General features: G+C 36.6%; 1 protein-coding gene across 6 annotated transcripts in view; it reads left to right on the top strand.

The window, feature by feature from the left end:
* Positions 1-26,235, top strand: part of Mgat4c (MGAT4 family member C) — a 675,471-nt gene that overhangs the window by 616,206 nt on the left and 33,030 nt on the right. For 5 of the 6 annotated variants that reach the window (XM_076553844.1, XM_076553845.1, XM_076553843.1 and 2 more), the window contains one exon: positions 12,390-12,439. The exons of the other annotated variant lie outside the window; for it this stretch is intronic. The gene's annotated coding sequence lies outside the window, so the exon portion shown is untranslated. The remainder of the gene's footprint in view (positions 1-12,389; positions 12,440-26,235) is intronic. 6 annotated transcript variants of the gene reach the window in all.

A 26,235-nucleotide genomic window follows, 5' to 3' on the forward strand; every position in this document is an offset into this window, starting at 1 on the left:
CAATAATGTCCCCCTGCATGCTTCCATGGCACACATACATCTTTATTTGCTGCAATTTGCATACTGCAATTTGCAGTGACTGAATATGTATTTAGATGTGTATGAATATCAATAAATGACATCAGTTCTACTTTTCTGGTTTTTGTGCGTTGATAACATTTCCAAAATCATCACAGATATGTAATGCGTGCACTCTTTGTCATTTCGTTTGTAGAGTGCATGGTGCACTCTACAAATGTGAACCATTTTTAAGCATGTCAATCCAAATTTTATCCAAAACAACATTTGTATTACTAGGAAACTAAATTTGATAGAACTAATTCTAATAATGGAAATTTTATTAAATTATATATGATGAGCAAAGATTTTAAAATTTTGTAACTATTTATAATAAATCTAAAATTAGGAAATTTTTTAAGTAATGAATTATTTTCATTAGGATTTCATAGGAAGGACGTATAAATAATCTCATTTTAAAAATAGTCTTTGAAATATTTTGTTTATATGTTCATTGCTTTTGAGTGATGTCAGAAAGGTGGCCAATTATCAGTTGTTTTTCTCTCTTAAAAACAAGAGCACAACAGAAAATATAAAGAATATACAAATCTACCTAGAGCCTGAAGCAGTACTTTAGAAAATGTCAGAGAAATGGCAAGATCCCTGAGTAATGAAAAGATGCAAGAAAACAGAGAATGAGTCAAAGTGGCCTGTAGTTCATTTGGGAGTACTTGTACAAGCTAGGAGCCTGTGCTTTTATATGTTTTAGCCTATGTGACCTAAATTCCTATAGATCATGTGATCTTGGAACTAGACCTACTGTTAGAGTAGAACCCACTTTGAGGGCTATGGCCATAGTGTATTTCTATTATCTGGACTTCAGAATCCACTGACTTTCTATCTTGTTCATACTGGTAGTTGAAGTCTTAGCACCTTACTGTTCAGAGACTGGGCTAGGTAGAGTGACAACCATCAGTTTCCAAATACACGTGATGCCTTATCTTTGTGGCAATAGGTTGAGAAAGAAATTTGGTTTGGTGTGAATCTTGTAACCCTCTCTATCCTTACATTCTGCCGAGAGTCAACCAGATAGCAGCTCTGTCCTACTAGAGGGCTCACTACATGCCTTGTTGACACTAACAGTGGCCCATCACATTTGGTAGCCCAATATATAGCCATTTGCCTATCCTTGAATCTGCAAATACCTGTCTGTGTCAAAAGCCAGGAAGCTGGTGGGCTTGCTACCAAAAAACACTAACTAGCACCACCATGCTCTGAAACACCTGCTGCTTTGCCAGTTGGCAAATAACTGGGGCAAACAAACAACAACAACAAAACTATAGAGAGATCACACTTACAGATGCCATCCAAAATCAAAGCTAATATACTGTTCCTGACCATGCATAGAATGTTTTCCTCTTGCAGTGGACAGCCTTTCATAACACAATGGAATTTACCACTGCACTTGACGCATAGTCAGCCATTCAGGCACAGTGATAACAAAAACATGTAATATCAAGGGAAATTGAACTCAACTCTCCAGTACAAGAATGAAAAAAAAAAGTTACAATATGGCTAGAAAGGAATCCAAAATAACAATTGTAAGAATCCTATTGAGGCTGGGAGGCTGGGTGGTGTTGGCAGCACACGTACGCTTTTAATCCCAAGTACTTGGGAGGCAGAGTCAGGTGAATCTCTGGGAGTTCAAGTCCAGCCTAGTCTAGAGAGTGAGATCCAGGAAAAGTACCAAAACTATACAGAGAAACTGTCTCAAAAAAAAAATCCCATTAAAATATAAAGGAGTCCTACAAGTCCTACACTTAAGATTGAGGGAACATGGCTGGGAGGGGGTGGGGCATGCCTTTAATCCCAGCACTTGGGAGGCAGAGGCAAGCAGATCTCTATGAGTTTGAGGCCAGCCTGGTCTACCAAGTGAGTCCAAGGAAAGGCACAAAGCTACACAGAGAAACCCTGTCTTGAAAAAACAACAACAACAAAAACAAAAACAAACAAAAAAGATTCAGGGAACTTGATGAAGAGGGGCAAAAAGAAAGATGATAAGATCCAGAGAACCAGAATATCTACTGAAAGATGGTGTCTTCTATAAATGACAGGGAAGCTGAAACAGGAAATTTCCAAAATATGGTTGCCTTAACAGGACATGAACAATGAAAATACCAATTGACAGGCCAATGAAGTTGGGAGAAATCTCTCAAGGCACCACCTGATTTAAGATCTGCAGACAGTGAATATCGAGAGCAGCACAATCAGTCTACTCCAGTGTAGAACACTCTAATTGGTTATCCAATACCAAGTGGTTGGCACTAAACATGGATACACATAAATAACATCAAGTAGACTCAGCAGTTTGTGTGTGTGGAGAGAGAGAAAGAGTGTGAATGTGTGTCTGTGAGTGTGTGTGTGTGTGTGTGCCTGTGCATGTTCATGTTTGAGTGTGTGTGTGTGTGAGTGTGAGTGTGTGTGTGTGTGTGTGCCTTGCATGTTCATGTTTGAGTGTGTGTGTGTGAGTGAGTGTGTGTGTGAGTGAGTTTGTGTGTGTATGTGTGTGTGTGTGTGTGCGCGTGTGCATGTTCATGTTTGAGTGTGAGTGTGTGTGTGTGAGTGTGTGTGTGTGAGTGTGTGTGTGTGAGAGTGTGTGTGTGCCTATGCATGTTCATGTTTGAGTGTGTGTGTGTGAGTGAGTGTGTGTGTGTGTGTGCCTGTGCATGTTCATGTTTGAGTGTGTGTGTGTGTGAGTGAGTGTGTGTGTGTGCCTGTGCATGTTCATGTTTGAGGGTGTGTGTGTGTGTGTGTGTAAATATTTTAAAAAGTCCATGCATTTGAGAGGGACAAGATAATGGACAATATGGGAAGAGTTGTAGAGTGGAAAGGGAAAGGTATAAGTGGTATACATACAGAACAAATATATGAATTATCAAAAAAAAACAAGAAAAACAAATGCATTAAGTAAAATGCTTTAAAAACTTTAAACTATAATTAATTCATAAGAAAAAACAGTGATGTAGAAATGCCAAAATAAGAGTTAGAAGATTCTGTATGATATATTACCATATAACTAAAGTTTTATCATATTGTTGTGCAATGTTTTTGTCATGGAAAATTTTAATAGGAAATATTTCCTTGATGTTTATTTTTATAATGGAAGAAATTTAATAGAAAGAATGAATGAATAAAAATAAAAGCATACTAATTATAAAATTTAAAAATGTATACTGAATACAAACAAGTAAATTAATTCAGAAAAGTAACTCCTGAAATAAATGAAAAATCTAACACAGGTAGATATCATAAAAATAAGATAAATAAAAATAAATAAATAAAATAATAAACAAATAAATAAATAATAATAAATAAACAGAAAATTTACAGGTAGAGGATTAATGAAGGATATTGCATACACTACAGCATTCAAATCCCAGTCTAAATTCATCATATGAAAACCTTTTGAACTTCAGTGCAGATATTTTGAATTAAATTAGATAGGGAAGAGAACAATAGAGAAGACTGGAGAGATGGCTCAATGGTTAAGACCGGATACTAGCTACATTACAGGGGACTCTGGGCTCAGTGCCCACCACTAACACTGAGTATCTCACTACGGTCTCTAATACCTTTTCCTGGGGATCCACCACCCTCTTCTGGCCAACTAAGACACTTGCATGCACACACAGAAATAAATACACAACCAGAAACACATAAACAAAAACCTAATGAACATAACTAGTAAGAAAAAAAGCCAAAGATTTATACAACCTTGGTTAGCCAATGTTCTCTACAGGAAGAGAACTGATGGAATCAATATTTACTACCAAGGAGCTTGGTTAGATTAGCTTGGACAATGTGGACTAGGTAGTCCAACAATGGCTATGTGTAGGCTAGAAAGACTAAAACATCACTGACAATCTATTTGTGAACCAGGGTGCCTCAGTAATCCTAATCTTAATATTGAAATGAAAGCCTTGAAAGCCACAGGTCTTTGGTTTACTATAAGACCAAAGAATTTCTGTTTTCATGATGGCATCTGCATTAGAGGGTACAGGATAGGTAAACTCATCCATATGGTACAAAGAGACAGGCAGAGGTGTCTTGCTTTTCCCTCAGTCTTCTTTCTATATTGCCTGCCACCTGAAAGAACCATCCATTCTGTTTGAGAGTCTTTTTCATTTAATGCTTTTAATAAATACACTTCCAGACTTGCCCTGAGGCATTTGTCTTAGTTGACCCAAAACCAACTAAGCTGATAACCAAGCCATGAGAATCCATTAAAGAAATAAGCAATTGTGGTGTTAAAGTTTCAGAATAGAGGGTGAAAAGTACAGAAAAGATAATCAGCACATTAATACAAAAGCATTCTAAACTCCTGAAACATGATAATTCCGAAGCAGGTATGTGGATTATGCTCTTTTCTTTTGGAGTATTAATTTAACTAGGCAACATTTGTTTATGCTACAAAATAGTTTCTAATGATGTGAAGGTGTGTTACGGTTGCTTCTGCTGCCTTTGTTAATGATATAAAGATATGTTCCATTTGTTTATGCTGCATTTGTGTGATTACAAATAGATGTGTTGCCGTTTCACTCTGCCTGCCAAAGGCACCCAATTGGGCTAATAAAATACTGAATGGCTAGGCAGGAGAGGGATAGTTGGGGCTGGCAGGGAGAGAGAATAAATTAGAGCAATCTAGGCTCTGGAGAAAGAGAGAAATCGAGACTCAGAAGAATAATGAGAGAAGAAGGAAGAGAAGAGAACAGAGAGAGAAAGAAGAGGGCAGAGTCGGGACCAGCCAGACAGTCAGCTGCTAGCCAGCCACAAGAAGCAGTGAAAATAAGATAGACAGACAGACAGACAGACAGAAAGAGAGAAAGAAAGAAAGAAAGAAAGAAAGAAAGAAAGAAAGAAAGAAAGAAAGAAAGAAAGAAAGAAAGAAAGAAAGAAAGAAAGAAGAGAGGGATGGGGAAGGTAGGAAGATAAACAGCAGAAGATTTCATGAAAAGCACATCTATAACCATTGTTGAAAGTTAGTGCATTATGGCCAGGAATATGCTTCAGCAGGTAAAGGCACCTGTAGCCAAGCCTGATGCCCTTCCTGAATACCTAAGGTTCACATGGTAGAGAGAGAGAGAGCTGAGCTAACAAAGCTCCTCTTTGACCTCCATATGTTTGTTCACACAGATGCACAAATAAATAAAAAAAATATTTTTAAAGTCAGGAAATTCTAAAGGGAGCAAGAAAACACACTAAGTTGCTTATCAGAAGATCCTCAGCAATAGGGCCTTACTTTAACATCTTAAAGTGTCCATTGTATAAGGCCTTCATATTCTTAGAGTTACTCCGGGATATTTTTTAAGGAGATAAAAAATTATTTCAGTTAGGTGACTGTGGAAATAAATTGAATAAGAAATTGAGTATATTCATTTGTTTTCAATGTGGTTATAAATGTTTCTTTTAGAATAAATGTAAGTCTTAATACTTCATCAGTTACACAGAAAATTTTGGATCTTGTTATCCAATAAAGAATAACCAATTTTTGCAACTATTGTGGAATGTACTATTTTCCTGATTTCTTTCTCAGGATGTTTATCATTTGTATATAGAAAGACTACTGATTTTTATGTGTTTATTTTGTATCCTGCTACTTTGCTGAAATGATTTACCGGCTGTAGAGGTTTCCAAGTGAACTTTCTAGGGTCCTATGTCTAAAATCATATCTCTAGAGATACTATGACTTCTTCTTTTTCTATTTGTTCCCCTTTTATTTAATGACTTCAAGAACTATATTCAGTAGATGTAAAGAGAGTGGATTCCCATATTTTGTTTCTGATTTTGGTGGAAATGTTTTGAGTTTCTCCCCATATAGGTTGATGTTGGATGTGGGCTTGTAGTATTTGCCTTTATTATGTTGAGGTATGTCCCTTGTATCTCTAGTCTCTCCAGGAATTTTTTAATGAAGGGATGTTGGATTTTGTCAGAGGCTCTTTCTTCATCTAACGAGATGTCATGCAACTCTTAAATCATTGAACACTAAGAAATCAAGGCGATGCCCAACTAGAATCTTTCCCCCTACTGACTAGCATTCATGGTACTGGAAAATGCTCAGCACACTATGGAGGAGTGAGATAATCATTAATTAATAGTTAATATCACCAATTTACAAACTCTGCAACCTACAACAGAGTCCTGACTGCAAGATACACTGTCAAAAGGGAGAAAAAAACGTTAACAAGATTAAGAAAGCAAAAAATATTCAAAATTGGAAATGATAAAAAATATGTTACAATTGATACTGGAGAGAGACAAAGCAACAAATTGGAAACACTAGACAGAATGCATTGAACCATGAAGAAACAGAAAACATAAATGAACCAACAATAAGGAAAAAATGTGGAGTAGGAGAGATAGCTCCGTGGTTAGTTGAACTTACTTCCCTTTCACAAGATAGAAGTTTGATTTCCACCCGTAATGGGCAGCTTCAAATGCTAAAGTAGTAACAAACTAAAAACCACAGGCTGCTTATGGTTGCCTTTAACCCTGTCTTCTGGAGATCCATTACACTCTTCTGGATTTTGGGGGTACCCTCATGCATAGATGCAAACACAGACACAGACCCACATACCTATACATAACCAAAATAAATGTAAATATTAAAAATTTATCCAGAAATTTCCCCTAAACAAATCAAGCAAACTCAGGTAAGGACTGTTGAATTATAGCACTTAAAAAACTGTTCACTAATTATTCTCAAACTATTATAAAAATGACATGCAGAAGATTCCTTCAAACTCATTCTGAAACAAATATTGCCCAATAACAAAACCAGTCAAATGCAGAATACATCCCCAAACTCACAAAAAGTTGTAGGATAAATAAATATAGAAGCAGCCGGGCGGTGGTGGTGCACGCCTTTAATCCCAGCACTCGGGAGGCAGAGCCAGGTGGATCTCTGTGAGTTCGAGGCCAGCCTGGGCTACCAAGTGAGTCCCAGGAAAGGCGCAAAGCTACGCAGAGAAACCCTGTCTCGAAAAACCAAAATAAATAAATAAATAAATAAATAAATAAATATAGAAGCAAATGTTCTCAACAAAATAGTAATACACTAAATCCAATAGCACATCAAAAAGATAATATGCCATGTCAATATGAGCCTTGCCCAGGGATGTAACGATGTTTCAATAGAAGAAAAGCAATAAACATGAATAAAGACACATAATAAAGGACAGAATCTTAGAATCATTTTAACAGACACCAAAAAAATCACTTAGTAGAATGTAACAATTTTAATAAAAAAAGAAGAAATATACACTGAAAAAAAGAAGAAATACATAGTACAAAAATTAATATGAATCATTCATTTCATATGACAAGCACATAGCAAAAGTTGCACTCTGCAGGGAAACTCTAAAGTTGTCTCTCTGTTGACTAAAAGATGTCTTTGCTATAAAGAGCACTGGGTCATAACTGTCTAAAATTTCAGTTACAATAATATATATTTAACATATTAAAATGAGTAATATTTTAAAGTTTGTTGCTCTATGATCTAAAATGATATGAATATGTCCACTTTTGTTGTAGTTGTTCAACATAGTAGTGGAAGTCCTAAAAAAATAAATTAGGCAAAAGAAACAAAAAGATTCTAAGCTGAACAATAGGAGTTCAAACTCAGCCTTTTGCAGATGGCATTATCTATTATAGGTAAAATCCTAAAAGTACATTTAAAATGATTTTAGAGTTGGCAAACTAAGTTAGATTTAAAAAAAAATCAACACATCAAATCATCACTGGTTCTACACACCAGTGATGAAGTAACTGAAGAAGAGAAACCAAGAAAGAAACAACATTTACCAAAGACACAAAAATTAGTGCCTGGGAATAAATTTAGCAAGGAGAGAATGATTTCTTTCATGAACTGTTAAGTCACTGTTTTTGTGGGAGTCCTAATAGTGGGAGTGGGAGTGTCTTAGATTCTTTTGCCTGCTCTTGAGAGACTTTTCCTACTACCAAGGTATCTTGTCCAGCCTTGCTATGAGGGTTTGTGTCTAGTCTATATACTGTGTTCACTTGATATCCCTGGGAGGCCTTCTCTTTTCTGAAGGGAAATGGAAGAGGAGTGATCTGGGAGAGAGTGAAGATGGGAGAGAGTGTTGAGAGGGGAGAGGGAGGGAAGGCTGTAGTCAGAGTGTACTATGTGAGAGAGGAATAAAAAGAAAAGGAAAAAGAATCAGACAAAATGGAAATATTCCATGTTTATGAATTTGAAAAATAAATAATATTTAGATTTCCATGCTATCCAAGCAACCTGTATATTGAATGTAAGTTCACCAAAATGTCAGTGATACTTTTAGCAGAACTATAATCCTAAAAGTACTGGGGAACCTTACAAGATCCTCTATAGACAAAGAATGCTGAGCAATAAGAGAAATGGTGGAAGCCCTATCATACTTCTCTATAATTACATAGACATCACAGTACTGCATAAAAATGTACAAGCAGGTCAAAAATGGGATATAGAATCAAGAAATGAATCTACATATTCATCGCCAATGGATTTAAAATAAACACAAATGGAGTTGAAATTGGAAGAATAGTTTTTTTTCCTTTTTTGTTTGTTTTTGTTTTGTTTTGTTTTTTCTTTTTATTAAGAGATTTTCTATTCATTTTACATATCAACCACGGATTCCCCTGTCCTCCCTCCTCTCACCCCCAGTCTTCCTCCCCAACCCAACCCCCATTCTCACCTCCTCCAAGGCAAGGTCTCCCCTGGGGAGTCAGCAGAGCCTGGTACATTCAGTTGAGACAGGTCCAGTCCCCTCCTCCCTAAACCAAGGCTGAGCAAAGTCTCTCAGCATAGGACCCATGTTCCAAAAAGCCAGCTCATTCACCAAGGACAGATCCTGGTTCCACTGCCTGGGAGCCTCCTAAACAGTTCAAGCTAAACAACCGTCTCACTTATCCAGAGGACCCAGTCCAGTTCCATGGGGGCTCCTCAGCTATAATTCTGGAATGACTACATTTCCACCACAAGTAGAGGCATGAAATTGGATTCCTACCTCACCATATAAAACATCAATTAAAAAACATGGACCAAAACAAAAAGTAACACTTGAAAGTAATGGAAGTAATCAAGATTCAGACTTTTTCATGGTTATATGGGCAATTATTTAAGACCCTAGATCAAAGAGAACAAAAGCAAAAAATTGTCAAGTGAGAGTATAATAAATTCATTAAAATCTTTTGTATATGTTTTTAATAGAATGTAGAAACAACAGATAGATTAGAAGACCCTACTTAAAATATTCATATAAAAAGAAGAATTAATTGCTTAACTGTAGAAGGATCTTGGCCAACTTATCATAAAAGAACACATAATCCAACTTCAACCAGGGCATGAATTTGAATAAGCATTTCTCAAAAAGGGAAGTGTGCAAATGTCAGCAGTGCATATTTAAATGTTTGCCATTATTAATCATCCAAGAGGTGGCAATTAAGACCACAAGGAAATGACATTCAAGTTGAATGTCTGCAATCAAAAAGACAGCAAAGAGAATCAGAAGAAGAAACTCTCCTACACTCTTGGTAACCTCCTCGAAAATCAACATGAAGTTTTCTATAACAATTCAACAGGAACTACCATATTATCTAATAGCTACACTGCTGGATGCTTATGGAAGAAAGATAGAGTAAAAACAAGGGAAATTGATCTGTATTTCTAAACTTACTACAACACTGTTTTTAAAAGTCCAGAAATGAAATAGGCAGAGGTTACTTTTCTGTTGAATACACTGATACATGGATTTTATAAGATACACACAAATGCTACTTACTTTTTCATAAATAGAATATAAGTCTGTTTCCCAACAGCCTGAGAGAACTATGAGAAGAATACTATGTTAAATATGTGAGGCACAGAAGAACAAATAGTTAATGTTTTATTCTGTGTGGAAATGAAAAGCATTCATCTTGTAGATTTGAAATTAGAACAGAATTGGCCAGAGGTGAGAGGGAGAGGAGATAGATAGTTAAAGGGCACGTGGTTTATTAGAATAGGATTGGCTAGATATTTAATATTAAGATACTAACACATTTTAGTATCTCATTTTGCATGTTTAATTATCTGTATGACTATAGTTGAACCACTTAATTGTATGTTTTTAAAAAAAATTTGTAGAGAGGATTTTAAATGCCCTGTACACAAAAGAAATGAAAATATTTGACATGCCCGTATTAAGTATCCTAATTTAATCATTATGTATTACATGCATGTATTGAATTATCACATTATCCCAATAAATATATTTAATAATTTCTTAAAATGTTGAAAAAGGTTTTACATGCTAAATAATATAAGCTCCAAAACTACTATTTGTAGGCAGGAGTTCTATCCTTCCAGCAACTCCAAAATATGTGGGAGCCACTTCCCAAATAATTAATCGGAGGTTTAATATTACTTACAAATGTTTGGCTGATGGCTCAGACTTATTACTAGCTAGTTCTTACATCATAAATTAACCCATTTCTATTAATCTATGTATTGCCATGTTTCCATAGCATTACAAGTCTGTTGGCAAGTTGCTCCTTGGGCAGCTGGTGGGCATCTCCCAGACTCTGCCCTTCTTCTCCTGTATCTCTGCTTGGATTTCCAAAACTCCTATTTGTAGGCAGAAGTTTCTGTACTGCCAGCAACTCCCAAATACCTGGCAGCCACTTCCCAAATAATTGACTTGGAGGCTTAATATTAATTATAGATGTTTGGCCAATGGATCAGGCTCATTAATCAATATTATAATCACTCATTATTGAAAGAGATGGCTCAGTGGTTAAGAATAATTGCTGCTCTTACAGAGAATCTAAGTGCAGCTCTCTTCACCTGGTTGGGAGGCTCATAACTCATGTAAATTCAGTTCCATAGATACCCACACTCATTTACATATAACTCTACACACATGTGCACATTTGCACAAATAAATCATATACAAAGTCAAATCATTTCTAAATATCAAAAATCAAGAAAACTAAAGATATTATAATTACTCTTCTTCTTAATACTTTTGACAATCTCTGTAGTAATAATTTAGCCATTGAAGATGTCTGAGCTAATAGCATGTTGGTTTCTACAAAGGATTGTTGCCTTTACAAATTAATGTTTACTTGGGGTTGTATTCAAGAAAACAGCATTATTGCTCCTGCATACATTAGTAATTCAGAGATACATTAGTAATCCAGGGTCACCAGAATAGTAGTAAATTTGTGTGTAGGAATAATATAAGAGGTACTGTTACGTATACAAGAAAGCATTAGTGATAAGTAATACTGTATTTCCTATTCTTACTTTGGTTAGTTAAATGCAAATGACTTTGGAAAGAAACAATCTTTATAGAATTTGTTTCACATTTTCACTGTATTACAGCTTTGGTTTTTCTGTGAATACCCTTGTTAACATAGTCTGGCAGACATTCAATAGCAAACTGTGTTCCAGGCAATGAATTTATAATGTTGTAGCAGGAACAATCTCGTGAATGTTGTAAGCCCTTATAGATGATGGAAAAATCAATAACATGGATAAATTTGTAGCAAACTACCCTATGCGCTTTTAGTTGAGGAGAAACTCAGTACTATAGACTAAAATTACTTCCATAGACAAAATAGCCCAGAACATAAGTGAAATATTGTAATGTATAATTCATTGCTTAGTATAAAATCAATTATGTTAAAAGATAATTATATATGTTACCTTTGTAATGTGCTATATTGCAGAGTTTAACATTTTATTTGATAACTTTTAATTCATAGTTTAATTAGACAAAAATATGTTATGATACATATAATAAATTATGTTAAATGTATTCTATAGTGTTTGTCTATTTATAAAATGTAGTAAATATAAGAATAATTCAGTTTCATGAAAATAGCAAATGTGATAAAATCTTGTTCATCTTTTAATTATTACTTTTTTTTACATACTGACTGCTGTTTCCCTTCCCTTCTCTCCTCCTAGTCCCTCTTCCCCACGTCCCTTCTACCCCCTCCCCCATACACTCCTCTCTGTTTCTATTCAGAAAAGGGCAGGCCTTCCATGGATATCAACAAAACATGGTATATGAAGTTGTAGTAACAAAAAGCACATTGCCTAGTATTAGGGCTGAGTAAGGCAACCCAGTATAAGAAATAGCATCCCAAAAGCCAGTAAAAGAGTCAGAGACAGCATAGGACAGATCTAGATCCTCTGCATATATCTGACAGTTGTATAGCTTGGTCTTCTTCTGGGACTCTTAACAGTGAGAGAAAGCGTCTGTCTCTGACTCTTGTTCATTTTTTTTAAAAAAATAAATGATGAGTTACATAACTACAGTAGTAATATTGAATTTTCTTTATTCCAGGGTGACAATAATTTTTATACAGGACAGATTATGACAGCTTCTTTCTTAAGGTAAGATTGGTGACACAGTTTGTTCCAAGGGAACATATACGTTTTATTAACAAAAATATTCCATAGTTAAAATTTGCTGGTAGTAGCTACATTTTGCTTTGGTTCAGGGATCTTATCATTAGTGCCATGATCATATTCCTTTTGTTCAACTGAATCACTTCCACAATAATTCTGAGGATGTTTCTAAAACAGCTACTGAGTATAATATATGTAGCTTGGTGTTTTAATTAAAACAGAACTGTGTTAGCCATGAAAATAGACTAATGGGATAAAAATAAAATGTAGTAAGACAACAAATAAAATATGCTAATATAAGTAAACTGACTCCTAGTGAACCCTTCACAATATATTAATATCTTAAATTTTCCTAAAAATACAAACACAGTGGCCTATTAATTTTCATGAACCTCTAGACTCTTCAGTTAATTTCCTGGGTAGTTTTGCTCTGCCTGCTTTGATAGTCACAAGTTGGCTGTTCATACCCAATACCCTGGCCAGATTACAAAAGCAAAGGATTTGATTATAAAGATGCCAACACTTGAAGCTTCGTGTTTTTCAGATAAGTGTAAACAGAAATATTTTTCTTTTTTGACTTGAATTCAATATCTAACCTCTGCTAACCCTTTATTTCAAACTAATTTATGACTTCTACAAATTTTCAGTCTTTCCTTCCATAATTCTGTTATGCTTCTATGATTTCTCTCCCTTCCCTAAAGCGAGGACTTTTTAGCCCATTAATCTCAGCAAACTATTAAGCCTTGTCAGCAGAGAAAATGGGTATGAACTTTGTGTGAGCAATTTGAAGGAAAAGAAGTAATTGGCGTTTCTCCTCTCATCTTGTATTCTCCTCAAATAATGTGACTTGTGATGCTTTTGAGATTTATGTAATTATCATTATTATATACTGCTTATCTACAAAAACAGTATGTAAAAGCCCATTTTAATTAAATGAAAAGGCTTGCTGGGGAAAGTATACCAGTAGAGATGGCCTGTGAAGGTTCATAAGCTCATTCCAATTTCTTTCTGTGTATGAATGAAATGTGATCTCTCTACTTTCTGCTTCAGCTACTAGGCCTTCTCCATCCATGATGGATTCTACCCTTGTGGAACTGTAATCTAAAAATTAACCCTTTCTTCATTAAGGTGTTGTTTTTTTTCAGTCAGGATATTTTATCACAGCAACAAGAAAGTAACTAATACACTCACATTTTGGGGGTATGTAATAAAGTAGCTATCATTGTCACCCCATAGTATATACATTTAAAAAAGTTTTGTTGAACAAATTAAAAACCATTTCCAATGGTTTAAAACAGCCTTATTCTAGCTTAAAAAATGTCATTATCATAGTCCTGGATTCAAACCACGAAGGTTTTTGTTTTTGTCTTTTAATTCTAAATTTACAATTGTAAACCATTAATTATAATGAGCTCATTTGATGAAAATAGTTTTCTTTTAAAAAACAAACAGTTTCATGTCTGGGAAGTAGGTTTATCGTGAGAGAGAGAGAGTGAGTGTGTGCATATGTTTGTGTGTGGGGGGGTGAGATCATGTTGGTGCAAGAGCACATATGTGTGCACGTACACTCACACATATATGTCTGTGTTTGTGCAGGCTTGAGGTCAACATCCAGGTTCATTTCTCAGAAAATCTATCAAACCACTTTGTAACAGGGTCTCTTATCATCTTGAATCTCAACAATTAGGCTATTCCAGTGGTTCTCAACCTTCCTAATGCTGCAAACTTTAATATAGTTCCACATATTGTGGTGAGCCCCAAATATATTAACCATACAATTATTTTATTGCTACATCTTAAGTGTAATTTTGCTGCTATTATGAATAGTAATGTAAACATCTGATATGCAGGATATCTGATATACAGCCCACAAAGAGGTCCATGACTCACTGGTTGAGAAGAGGCAAGCTATACTGTCTAGACAGTGAGATCCAGAAATCCTGATGTTTCCATCTTGCCAGCATGGCAATTCTGGGTGGTCAATGTATGTGACATTCTCATGTGATTTCTACATATCAAACACAAGTCCTCACATTTTAAGGTAAACAATTTACCAACTGAACTTATCAGGCCCTAGTTTTATGCTCTTGATGGGACAAACTAAAAGTATATCACAAATGAATTGCTTGTAATCAAAGGAATGCAGGAGACTTCAACAGTAACTTCCCACTGCATTACAGCATAGACACAAAATAAGTGTTTATTTGAATTATCTTTGGTCAATTTACCTTTGCTGTATATATTAGAAATGCACAGGGATAAAATAGAAACAATAGTGATGACATTTAAAACTTTTGACACAACATGGTATATGTTTGTCTAAATCCAGAGCATCAGGTTGAAAAATATACCCTGGATGTACCAAATGAATATAATATATGAGTGGGTTAAATTGATGGCAAGTTTTTTTTATTGCATATACTAATAATATCAATTGAGCTGAAAACACATGGATAGCCAGATTTGACAAAATCTCATTGTACTCAAGAAAACAAAGCACAGGCATTAATAATTCACTTTCAAGCCAACAAGACGACTCAGCATTGTAATCACAAGGACCTGGGTTCTATCCCCAGAACCAACATTTTAAGTCATGTGTGATACTTTGCCACTGTAATTATACTGCAGGTCAAGTGGAGGCAGGGGGAGCCTGAGTCTTGCTGGACAGCCATCCTAGCCTGCTTGGTTAACTTCAGGCATATGAGATCACATCTCAAAAATACAAAATGGACAGAACCTGAAGAGCTGAGGCTACCCTTTGGCCTATAGAGTATGAATTCACAAGTATAAACATAAATTACCCCCCCCCACACACACACATTCACATACACACATAAAAAATTGATTTTCAAATAATAAATATGAAATATAAATTTGAGCATATTCTATCCTTATAACTAGACAAACACAGAAATTAGACCTTTGCTTCAATAATCAAAATATACAAGTGTATATCAGATAAGAAATCACTAAGTAAATGTATTGTCTATGATGATCCAATATTATCGTTTTGACAGTGGTGTTGTCCTTCTGAAACTAGGTAGAAAATTTATACAGTATGTACTACATAACTGTGTACCTCAAAGAGGATCATATGATTAAGGCCAGAAACACTAAAAATGTTGCAGCCTTCATTCTATTTATTTATTTATTTATTTATTTATTTATTTATTTATTTTGGTTTTTCGAGACAGGGTTTCTCTGTGTAGCTTTGCGCCTTTCCTGGAACTCACTTGGTAGCCCAAGCTGGCCTCGAACTCACAGAAATCCGCCTGGCTCTGCCTCCCTAGTGCTGGAATTAAAGGCGTGCACTACCACCGCCCGGCCTTCATTCCCTTTATTATCTGTAACAGTGTTGTATAATTATAGAATCATAGCCATAATGTCAATGAGCAATTAGAGAAATTAGCAAAATGTCAAGAAATTTGAATAGGGAAAATTATAGGAAATAAGAATCTTCCCCTACAAGTGAAAGAACTTTTTTAATTAGATCCAATGAATTATTACAATGTGGGAGTGAGCTATGACTATGTATTCTAGTTTCTATTATTAGATACTTACCTTGATACTCATCTTTAATTTTATAATTTAATTTAAACAGCCATGGATTCCCCTGTCTTCCTTCCTCCCCCCCACCCCACCCCCGCTCTCTCCCCAATCCACCACCCATTCCAATCTCCTCCAGGGCAAGGACTCCCCTGAGATTCAGCTCAGCCTGGTAAATTCAGTCCAGGCAGGTCCAGTCCCCTCCTCCCTTCACCCAGGCTGAGCAAAGTGTCCCAGCATAGGCCCCAGGCTCCATAAAGTCAGCTCATGCACTAAGGACAGGTTCTGGATCCACTGCCTGGGAGCCTGCCAAACAGTTCAAGCTAATCAGCTGTCTCATTTATCCAGAGAGCCTGATCCAGTTGGGAGGCTCCTCAGCTATTTGTTCATAGTTCATGTGTTTCCACTAGTTTGGCTATTTGTCCCTGTGCTTTTTTCAATCATGGTCTCAACAACTCTAGCTCATAAAATCCCTCCTCTTTCTCACAGATTGGACTCCTGGAGCTCCACCTGGGGCCTGGCCGTGGATCTCTGCATCCACTTCCATCAGTCATTGGATGAGAGTTCTAGCACAACAGTTAGGGTATTGGGCCATCCAATCACAAGAGTAGGTCAGTTCGGCTTTCTCTCGACCATTGTCAGCAGTCTATTGTGGAGGTATCTTTGTGGATTTCTGAGGATCTCTCTAGCACTTTGCTTCTTCCTATTCTCGTGTGGTCTTCCTTTACCATGGTCTCCTATTCCTTGTTCTCCCCCTCTGTTCTTGATCCAGCTGGCATCTCCCGCTTCACTAAGCTCTCTTTCCCCCCGACCCTTGCCCTTCATTAGCCCCCTTCATGTCCATTTTACACATGTAGATCTCATCCATTTCTCTGTCATTGGGCAATCCCTGTGTCTTTCTTAGGGTCCTCTTTACTATGGAGCCTCCCTAGAATTATGAGTTGCAGTCTGGTTATGCTTTGCTTTACATCTAATATCCACTTATAAGTGAGTACATACCATGTTTGTCTTTCTGAATCTGGCTTACCTCACTCAGGATGATTTTTTTCTAGATCCATTCATTTGCCTGCAAACCTCATGATGTCATCAATTCCACAAAAATCAGGAACAAGGCAAGGCTGTCCACTCTCCCCATACTTATTCAATATAGTACTTGAAGTTTATCGAGAGCAGTAAGACAACATAAGGAGATCAGGGGGATACAAATTAGAAAGGAAGAAGTCAAGCTTTCCCTATTTGCAGATGATATGATAGTATACTTGAGTGACCCCCAAAGATTCCACCAAGGAACTCAGACAGCTTATAAACACCTTCAGCAATGTAAAAGGACACAAGATTAACACAAAAAAATCAGTAGCCCTCCTATATACAATTGACAAAGAGGCTGAGAAGGAAATCAGATACATCACCCTTTACAATAGCCACAAATGATATAAAATACCTTGGAGTAACTCTAACTAAGCAAGTGAAGGACCTGTATGACAAAAACTTTCAGTCCCTGAAAAACAAAATTGAAGAAGATGTAGGAAAAATGAAAAGATCTCCAATGTTCATGGATAGGCAGGATTAACATAGTAAAAATGGCAATTTTACCAAAAGCAATCTACAGATTCAGTGCAATCACCATCAAAATACCAACACAATTCTTCACAGATTTGGAAAGAACAATACTCAACTTCATATGGAAAAACAAAAAAACAATGATAGCCAAAATAATCCTGTACAATAGAACAACCTCTGGAGGCATCACAATCCCTGACTTCAAGCTCTGCTATAGAGCTACAGTAATAAAAACAGCTTGGTACTGGCATAAAAACCAACATGTGGACAAATGGAATCAAATTGAAGACCCTGACATTAATCCACACACCTATGAACATATGATTTTCAACAAAGAACCCAAAACTGTAAAATGGAATTAAAGAAAAACATCTTCAGCAAATGGTGCTGGCATAACTGGATGTCAACATGTAGAAGGCTGCAAATAGATCCATATCTGCCACTGTGTACAAAAATTAAGTCCAAATGGATCAAAGACCTCAACATAAATCCTGTTGCTCTGAACCTGATAGAAGAGAAAGTAGGAAGTTGTCTTGAATGCATCGGCACTGGAGATCACTTCCTAAATATAACACCAGTAGCACAGACACTGAGAGAAACAATCAATCAGTGGGACCTCTTGAAACTGAGAAGCTTTTGTAGAGCAAAGGACACGGTCAACAAGGCAAAGTGACAGCCTACAGAATGGGAAAAGGTCTTCAGCTACCCCACATCTGACAGGGGGCTGATATCCAGAATATAAAAAGAACTCAAGAAATTAGACATCAAATGTCCAACAGTCCAATTAAGAAATGGGCTATAGAGCTAAACAGAGAATTCTCAACAGAGGAAGCTCAAACGGCTGAAAGACCTTTAAGGAATTGCTCAAAATCCCTAATCATCAGGGAAATGCAAATCAAAACGATTCTGTGATACCACCTTACACCCATCAGAATGGCTGAGATCAAAAACACTGAAGACAGTTTATGATGGAGAGGATGTAGAGCAAGGGGAACTCTCCTCCACTGTTGGTGCGAATGCAAGCTTGTACAGCCACTTTGGAAATCAATATGGTGCTTTCTTAGAAAATTGGGAATCAATCTCCCCCAAGACCCAGGTATACCACTCTGGGACATATTCCCAAGGAATGCTAATCATACCACAAAGGCACATGCTCAGCTATGTATATAACAGCATTGTTTGTAATAGCCAGAATCTGGAAACAACCTAGATGCCCTTCAACTGAAGAATGGATAAATAAAATGTGGTACATATACACAATGGAGTACCACTCAGCAGAAAAAGACTATAAACTAATACCCTAAGCACAATTTTATATTCTTTCAAATGTACTACAATGAATGTTGGGAAAGCTTCAGCTAGGCACAGTCCCATCCTTATCAAATTGAGTTAGTTTTCTGCACTCTTTGGCATTGATTAATTTCCTCTTGGCATAAGGGTGAGTGAATGATCATCACTCTTCTTCCCAGTTTACATGTTCTAATCATGTTTGATTTTATGTTATGTTTGAACTTTAATAAATAATCATATTTGAGCCACTAGTCAAAGATATTGGCCCTTGTATCACAATATAATTGATACTACACTGAGAAGCAATAAAGATGCATTTGTCACATCTAAATCATGTTTTTCCATCTTTAGCTCCTTTTAATTAAAGACAACTTTTATGATACTAGGGTTTTTTTAATTTTTTTATTGGTTTTTCTTTTTTCCCCCTTTTATTTTATTTTACAATACCATTCAGTTCTACATATCAGCCATGTATTACCTTGTTCTCCCCCCTCCTGGCCCTCTCCCCTTCCCCACAGCCCAGCCCCTATTCCCACATCCTCCAGGGCAAAGCCTCCCCCAGGGACTGAGATCAACCTGGTAGACTCAGTCCAGGTATGTCCAGTCCCCTCCTCCCAGACAGAGCCAAGCATCCCTGCATAAGCCCAGGGTTTCAAACAGCCAACTCATGCAATGAGCACAGGACTTGGTACCACTGCCTAGATGCCTCGCAAACTGATCAAGCCAATCAGCTGTCTCAACTATTCAGAGGGCCTTATCCAGTTGGGGGCCCCTCAGCTTTTGGTTCCTAGTTCATGTGTTTCCATTCTTTGGCTATTTATCCCTGTGCTTTATCCCACCTTGGTTTCAACAATTCTCGCTCATATAAACCCTCCTCTTCCTCACTAATTAGACTCCTGGAGCTCCACCTGGGGCCTAGCCGTGGATCTCTGCATCCAGATTCTTCAGTCACTGGATGGAGTTTCTAGCACGAGTATTAAGGTGTTTAGCCATCCCATCACCAGTGTAGGTCAGTTCTGGCTGTCTCTCGCCCATTGTCAACAGTCTATTGTGGGGGTATCTTTGTGGATTTCTGTGGGCTTCTTTAGCACTTTGTTTCTTCCTTTTCTCATGAGGACTTATTTTACCATGGTCTCCTATTCCTTGTTCTCCCTCTCTGTTCTTGATCCAGCTGGGATCTCCCGCTCCCACAGGCTCTTTCGCTCGACCCTCGCCCTTCATTACTCCCACTCTTGTCCAGGTTGTTCATGTAGATCTCAGCCATTTCTCTGTTATTGGGCAATCCTCGTGTCTTTCTTGGGGTCCTGTTTTCCAGGTAGCCTCCCTGGTGATGTGAGTAGCAGTCCAGTCATCCTTGTTCTACATCTAGTATTCTCCTATGAGTGAGTACATACCATGTTTGTCTTTCTGAGTCTGGGTTCCCTCACTCAGGATGATTTTTTCTAGATCCATCCATTTGCCTGCAAACCTCATGATGTCATTGTTTTTCTCTGCTGAGTAGTATTCCATTGTGTAAATGTGCCACAATTTATTTATCCATTCTTCAGCTGAAGGGCATCTAGGTTGTTTCCAGGTTTTGGCTATTACAAACAATGCTGATATGAACATAGCTGAGAAAGTGTTCTTGTGGTATGATTGAGCATTTCTTGGGTATATGTTCAAGAGTGGTATATCTGGATCATGGAGGAGATTGATTCCCAATTTTCTAAGAAAGTGCCATATAGATTTCCAAAGTGGTTGTACAAGCTTGCATTCCCATCAGCAGTGGAGGAGAGTTCCCCTAGTTCCACATCCTCTCCAGCATAAGGTGTCTTCAGTGTTTTTGATCTTAGCCATTCTGACAGGCATAAGGTGGTATCTCAGAGTTGTTTTGATTTGCATTTCCCTGATGATTAGGGATGTTGAGCAATTCCTTAAATGTCTTTCAGCCATTTGACTGATATGATTCAGGACTTATATATATCAGTCCTCTGTCAGATGTGGGGTAGCTGAAGACCTTTTCCCATTCTGTAGGCTGTCACTTTGCCTTGTTGACCGTGTCCTTTGCTCTACAAAAGCTTCTCAGTTTCAAGAGGTCCCACTGATTGATTGTTTCTCTCAGTGTCTGTGCTACTGGTGTTATATTTAGGAAGTGATCTCCAGTGCCGATGCATTCAAGACAACTTCCTACTTTCTCTTCTATCAGGTTCAGAGCAACAGGATTTATGTTGAGGTCTTTGATCCATTTGGACTTAATTTTTGTACACAGTGGCAGATATGGATCTATTTGCAGCCTTCTACATGTTGACATCCAGTTATGCCAGCACCATTTGCTGAAGATGTTTTTCTTTAATTCCATTTTACAGTTTTGGGTTCTTTGTTGAAAATCATATGTTCATAGGTGTGTGGATTAATGTCAGGGTCTTCAATTTGATTCCATTGGTCCACATGTTGGTTTTTATGCCAGTACCAAGCTGTTTTTATTACTGTAGCTCTATAGCAGAGCTTGAAGTCAGGGATTGTGATGCCTCCAGAGGTTGTTCTATTGTACAGGATTATTTTGGCTATCATTGTTTTTTTGTTTTTCCATATGAAGTTGAGTATTGTTCTTTCCAAATCTGTGAAGAATTGTGTTGGTATTTTGATGGTGATTGCACTGAATCTGTAGATTGCTTTTGGTAAAATTGCCATTTTTAATATGTTTATTCTGCCTATCCATGAGCATGTGAGATCTTTTCATTTTTCCTACATCTTCTTCAATTTCTTTTTTCAGGGACTTAAATTCTTGTCATATAGGTCCTTCACTTGCTTGGTTAGTGTTACACCAAGGTATTTTATGTCATTTATGGCTATTGTAAAGAGTGATGTATCTCTGATTTCCTTCTCAGCCTTTTTGTCAATTGTAAATAGGAAGGCTACTTTTTTTTGAGTTGATCTTGTATCCTGCTGTGTTGCTAAAGGTGTTTATAAGCTGTATCAGTTCCTTGGGGAATACAGGGAACATACCTAAACATAATAAAGGCAATTTATAGCAAGCCAACAGCCAACATCAAATTAAATGGCGAGAAACTCAAAGCAATTCCACTAAAATCAAGAACCAGGCAAGGCTGTCTGCTCTCCCCATACTTATTCAATATAGTACTTGAAGTTCTAGCCAGAGCAATAAGACAACATAAGGAGATTAAGGGGATAAAAATTGGAAAGAAAGAATTCAAGCTTTCCCTATTTGCAGATGATAAGATAATATACTTTAGTGACCCCAAATATTCCACCAAGGAACTGACACAGCTTATAAACACCTTCAGCAACATAGCAGGATACAAGATCAACTCAAAAAAATCAATAGCCCTCCTATATACAATGAACAAAGAAGCTGAGAGGGAATCAGAGATATATCACCCTTTACAATAGCCACAAATGACATAAAATATCTTGGGGTAACACTAACCAAGCAAGTGAAGAACCTATACAACAAGAACTTTAAGTCCCTGAAAAAAAATTGAAGATGTCAGAAAATGGAAAGATCTCCCATGCTCATGGATAGGCAGAACCAACATAGTAAAAATGGCAATTTTACCAAAAGCAATCTACATGTTCAATGCAATTTGCAATTCCCATCAAAATACTAACACAATTCTTCACAGACCTTGAAAGAATAATACTCAACTTCATATGGAAAAACAAAAAACCCAGGATAGCCAAGAGAATCCTGTACAATAAAACAACCTCTGGAGGCATCACGATCCCTGACCTCAAGCTCCACTATAGAGCTACAGTAATAAAAACAGCTTGGTATTGGCAAAAAAACCAACATGTAGACCAATGGAATCAAATTGAAGACCCTGACATTAATCTGCACACCTATGAACATATAATTTTTGACAAAGATACTAGTGTTTTAAGCTGTATCTTATGTACATTAGGCAGACACTCTATCACATGGGCTATATCACCAGCTCATATTGCTCTTTTACATGCATCACCCCAATGTTTTCTCCCAAAAGATTCTCAGCAAGCACTGGAAACCATAGGAATTTTTAACTGATATTCACTGTTGACTTAGATCCAGTCTGTCTTGTCATTTGCTGTGATTTATTCTATGTACTAAAGATAAAAGTTATACCAATCCCCAGGATTCAGTATTACTAACTTCATCCCCTAGCTGTGTGAAAACAATATCATAGACATTACACAATTCTTCACAATCAATTTTCCTTTGCCCCACCACCATGAACTTTTAAGATTCAAAAATCTAAAACAAGTGTATATAATGTCGGTATTTAACAGCGGTGGGAAGAATGGGCCAATCAATGATCTAAGTCTCTGAGCCTCCTTTGTCTAAAAAGGCACGTGGCTTAAACCATTCGTTGCCATAAGTTGATCTTCCTTTCTTTAAGATAAGTAGATCATTCATAGTTTGACATATTCTTTACTTTCAATGTGCTCTTTTTAATATGCATAATAAACACATTCACATCTCTGTTGCTCTATAGCTAAGAAATTAATTGATTGTCATTAAATGAATGTTTTTACACTGTCCCTCAAAATGCACATGCAGGAAATTTAAATTAAACTCGAGATACACTCTTTCCTATAATTGTACATTCATGTATCTTATAATGTTAAAGAGTGCTACACACATTAATTAATAATATAAAGAGGCAACTCCAGGCAAGAGTCTAATTGCGGTATGTCTATCCTCTGAGGTCCTTCATTAGGTCTAAGGAAAGTATCATCACTGACATCATGCATAACCACTGAAGAAGATAAACTGGAGAAAGTAATAATTCATAGGCTTTAATAAATATTTAAGAAGTTCTATCCTCTATTTTCCTTAGGGATTTAGGCTTCTGACAGGTTTAAAACAGGAAATTGTGATTACCCAGTGGTGAAGGAGAAATATGGATTCTCACATAGTTAAGAGGGTTTTTGTTATTTTGTTTTTGTTTTCCTAGATTTTACCAGAACATATCTAGATAAAAGCATTTTAAATGTATTTAAATAAGCTACTTAAAAATGTACTAAAACAAACATTGTATCTGAAAACTTTCCTTTGTAACTATGCTAATCACTATCAATGACAGCAGATTCAGGTGTGCCCTGGTGTTAACTGGATGTTGACTTTTATTTTTCCAGGCTCAGCCTATGTTACAACTCTTCCTGTTTTGAACTGATGATGCCATATACTTTTGCCTTAAACTAGGGTGGATTCTAACAAGAGTGAAAAACTTTACTCATAGAGTCATTCTGTTTAAATGATTGACTCAAATGCTAAACCAATAAAATTATGTGATTCTAGTCAATTGAAAGAATTCAATCTTATTATAGATACAGTGTGTTTATACTTTATGACAAGTGATAAATCATAAATAAAACAATCCGTGGAATTTGTATTCATGTCAAGAAAGCATGCAGTATGATGATTTTGATTATACTAATTCCTTCGACAGTCATGTTTTATACCACCGATTGAGTGGCACATGGCTACATTTTGAAATCCTACAGCCAAAATTTCTATAAATTCTAAAAATAAAATGTGAACTCCATAATGTCATTATATTCAGGTTAGGTCAGAATTAAGAATGAAACTGTTGTATATTTATCCATTTACCAAGCACTAGTTACTTTAACTCAATAAAAATAATAAGCTGTGAAGTCAAGTATTGATATACTGAATTCAAAGTTAAGAAACTGTATGCAAGCTATACCTAAAATGACACAAGCAGTAAGGAGAAAGTTCAAAATGTTCTTCCCAATCTACCCGGCCTCCATATTCAGTCCTTAAAGATTATGCCAAAATGGTATGGTATTTGGAGTTGCCTTGAAACATAAATAAGAGTTAAGCATCTAAGGATGATGAAACTGGAGGCATAGGATAAAAATGCACATGATGAAATGGATGCCATCATTCGGGAAAGGAGGAGGCTCTTTTTGCTAGATAGTCATCCCTGAAATGGGATCCCTACAAACAATGTCAGAAATGCAAACAGCTGTTAATATCAAACATTTCTACCGTGGAAAGACAAAGTATCTATTATTTGCTAAGTGCTTTAATATAGGTAAAGAGGATTAAAATAAATCTGAGCCTTATAAAGACACTGCTGTTATTAGCATAAAGGATGCACTAAAGGAATAAAGAATTTGACCTAGCTTCAATAAAACTCTGGCATAGCTATGGTGACACAATAAGCTTCTGCTCCTGATCAACAATTTCCCACCAATGTACTCAATGATTGTTTTGAAAAATAAATGTGTAATTTTTACCAAACACTCCACCTTGTGTCTAGCAAATGTTGTTGCTATAGTGACCAATAGAAGCAAAGGATAGAGACCTTTCTCCTACAGGACTTAATTCAGGAAAGAAAGAGAGTCTGAAGAAAAGAGCAGCAAAGATTAAAAGAACAGTGTCAGAGACTTTTCTAAAACACAGTAGATGGTGAAGAGTGATGTGCTGAGTGCTTCAAGTAGGCTTGATAGAGTAAAGGAAGTTCAACTAATCACAATGCTTCTTAAACTTGATGGTACACTGTTGAGATGTATCAGTCCGGCAGCACTTCAAAGGTGCTGTGCTGTTATAATTAACCAGAAAAAAAAAAACATGTTTAAAAACACAGAGAGAACACACACACACACACACAAGAGAGAGAGAGAGAGAGAGAGAGAGAGAGAGACAGACAGACAGACAGACAGACAGACAGACAGACAGACAGACAGACAGAGACAGAGAAACAGAGAACACTGGAAAAACTGAAGAAACGAACAGAAATCAGTTGGGCTGAGAACATGTAGAGTCCATGCATATGGACACAATGGTCCCAGAAAGTTGGTACTTGTCAGTGGTGTTTTTCCATTTTTTTTTTTGTTTTTGTTTTTGTTTTGTTTTTCGAGGCAGGGTTTCTCTGTGTAGCTTTGCACCTTTCCTGGAACTCACTTGGTAGCCCAGGCTGGCCTCGAACTCACAGAGATCCGCTTGCCTCTGCCTCCCGAGTGCTGGGATTAAAGGCGTGCGCCACCACCACCTGGCATGTGTTTTTCAATTTTTAAAAAACAACCTCATCTAATTTTGTGTACCTCTAAGTCCATCTCTAGAACACTGGCACACACTGAACATGGGTTCAGCAGCTTAATTGTAAAACATAACAAGCATGTATTTTGCATAATATATTGTCTGTAATCTCCAACTGACTTGTAATAAAATTATAAAAAATAAATTCCCTCCATTTTTCATTTATATTCTGATTGAACTACATCAACTCTCAGAAAGACACAAGAAGTAAATCTTGTGTTGCTTGGTTAACAAATTAGGTTACCATTTCCCTTGAGTAGTAGCAGTATTAATTGTTCATAATTTTTAATTGCTCTGCTAAACATCGTCATTTAGTAGAGTATGACTTGATAGTTAATTA

This window comes from Peromyscus maniculatus, chromosome 18 (genome assembly GCF_049852395.1).
Source record: "Peromyscus maniculatus bairdii isolate BWxNUB_F1_BW_parent chromosome 18, HU_Pman_BW_mat_3.1, whole genome shotgun sequence".
In the NCBI taxonomy this organism is placed as follows: domain Eukaryota; kingdom Metazoa; phylum Chordata; class Mammalia; order Rodentia; family Cricetidae; genus Peromyscus; species Peromyscus maniculatus.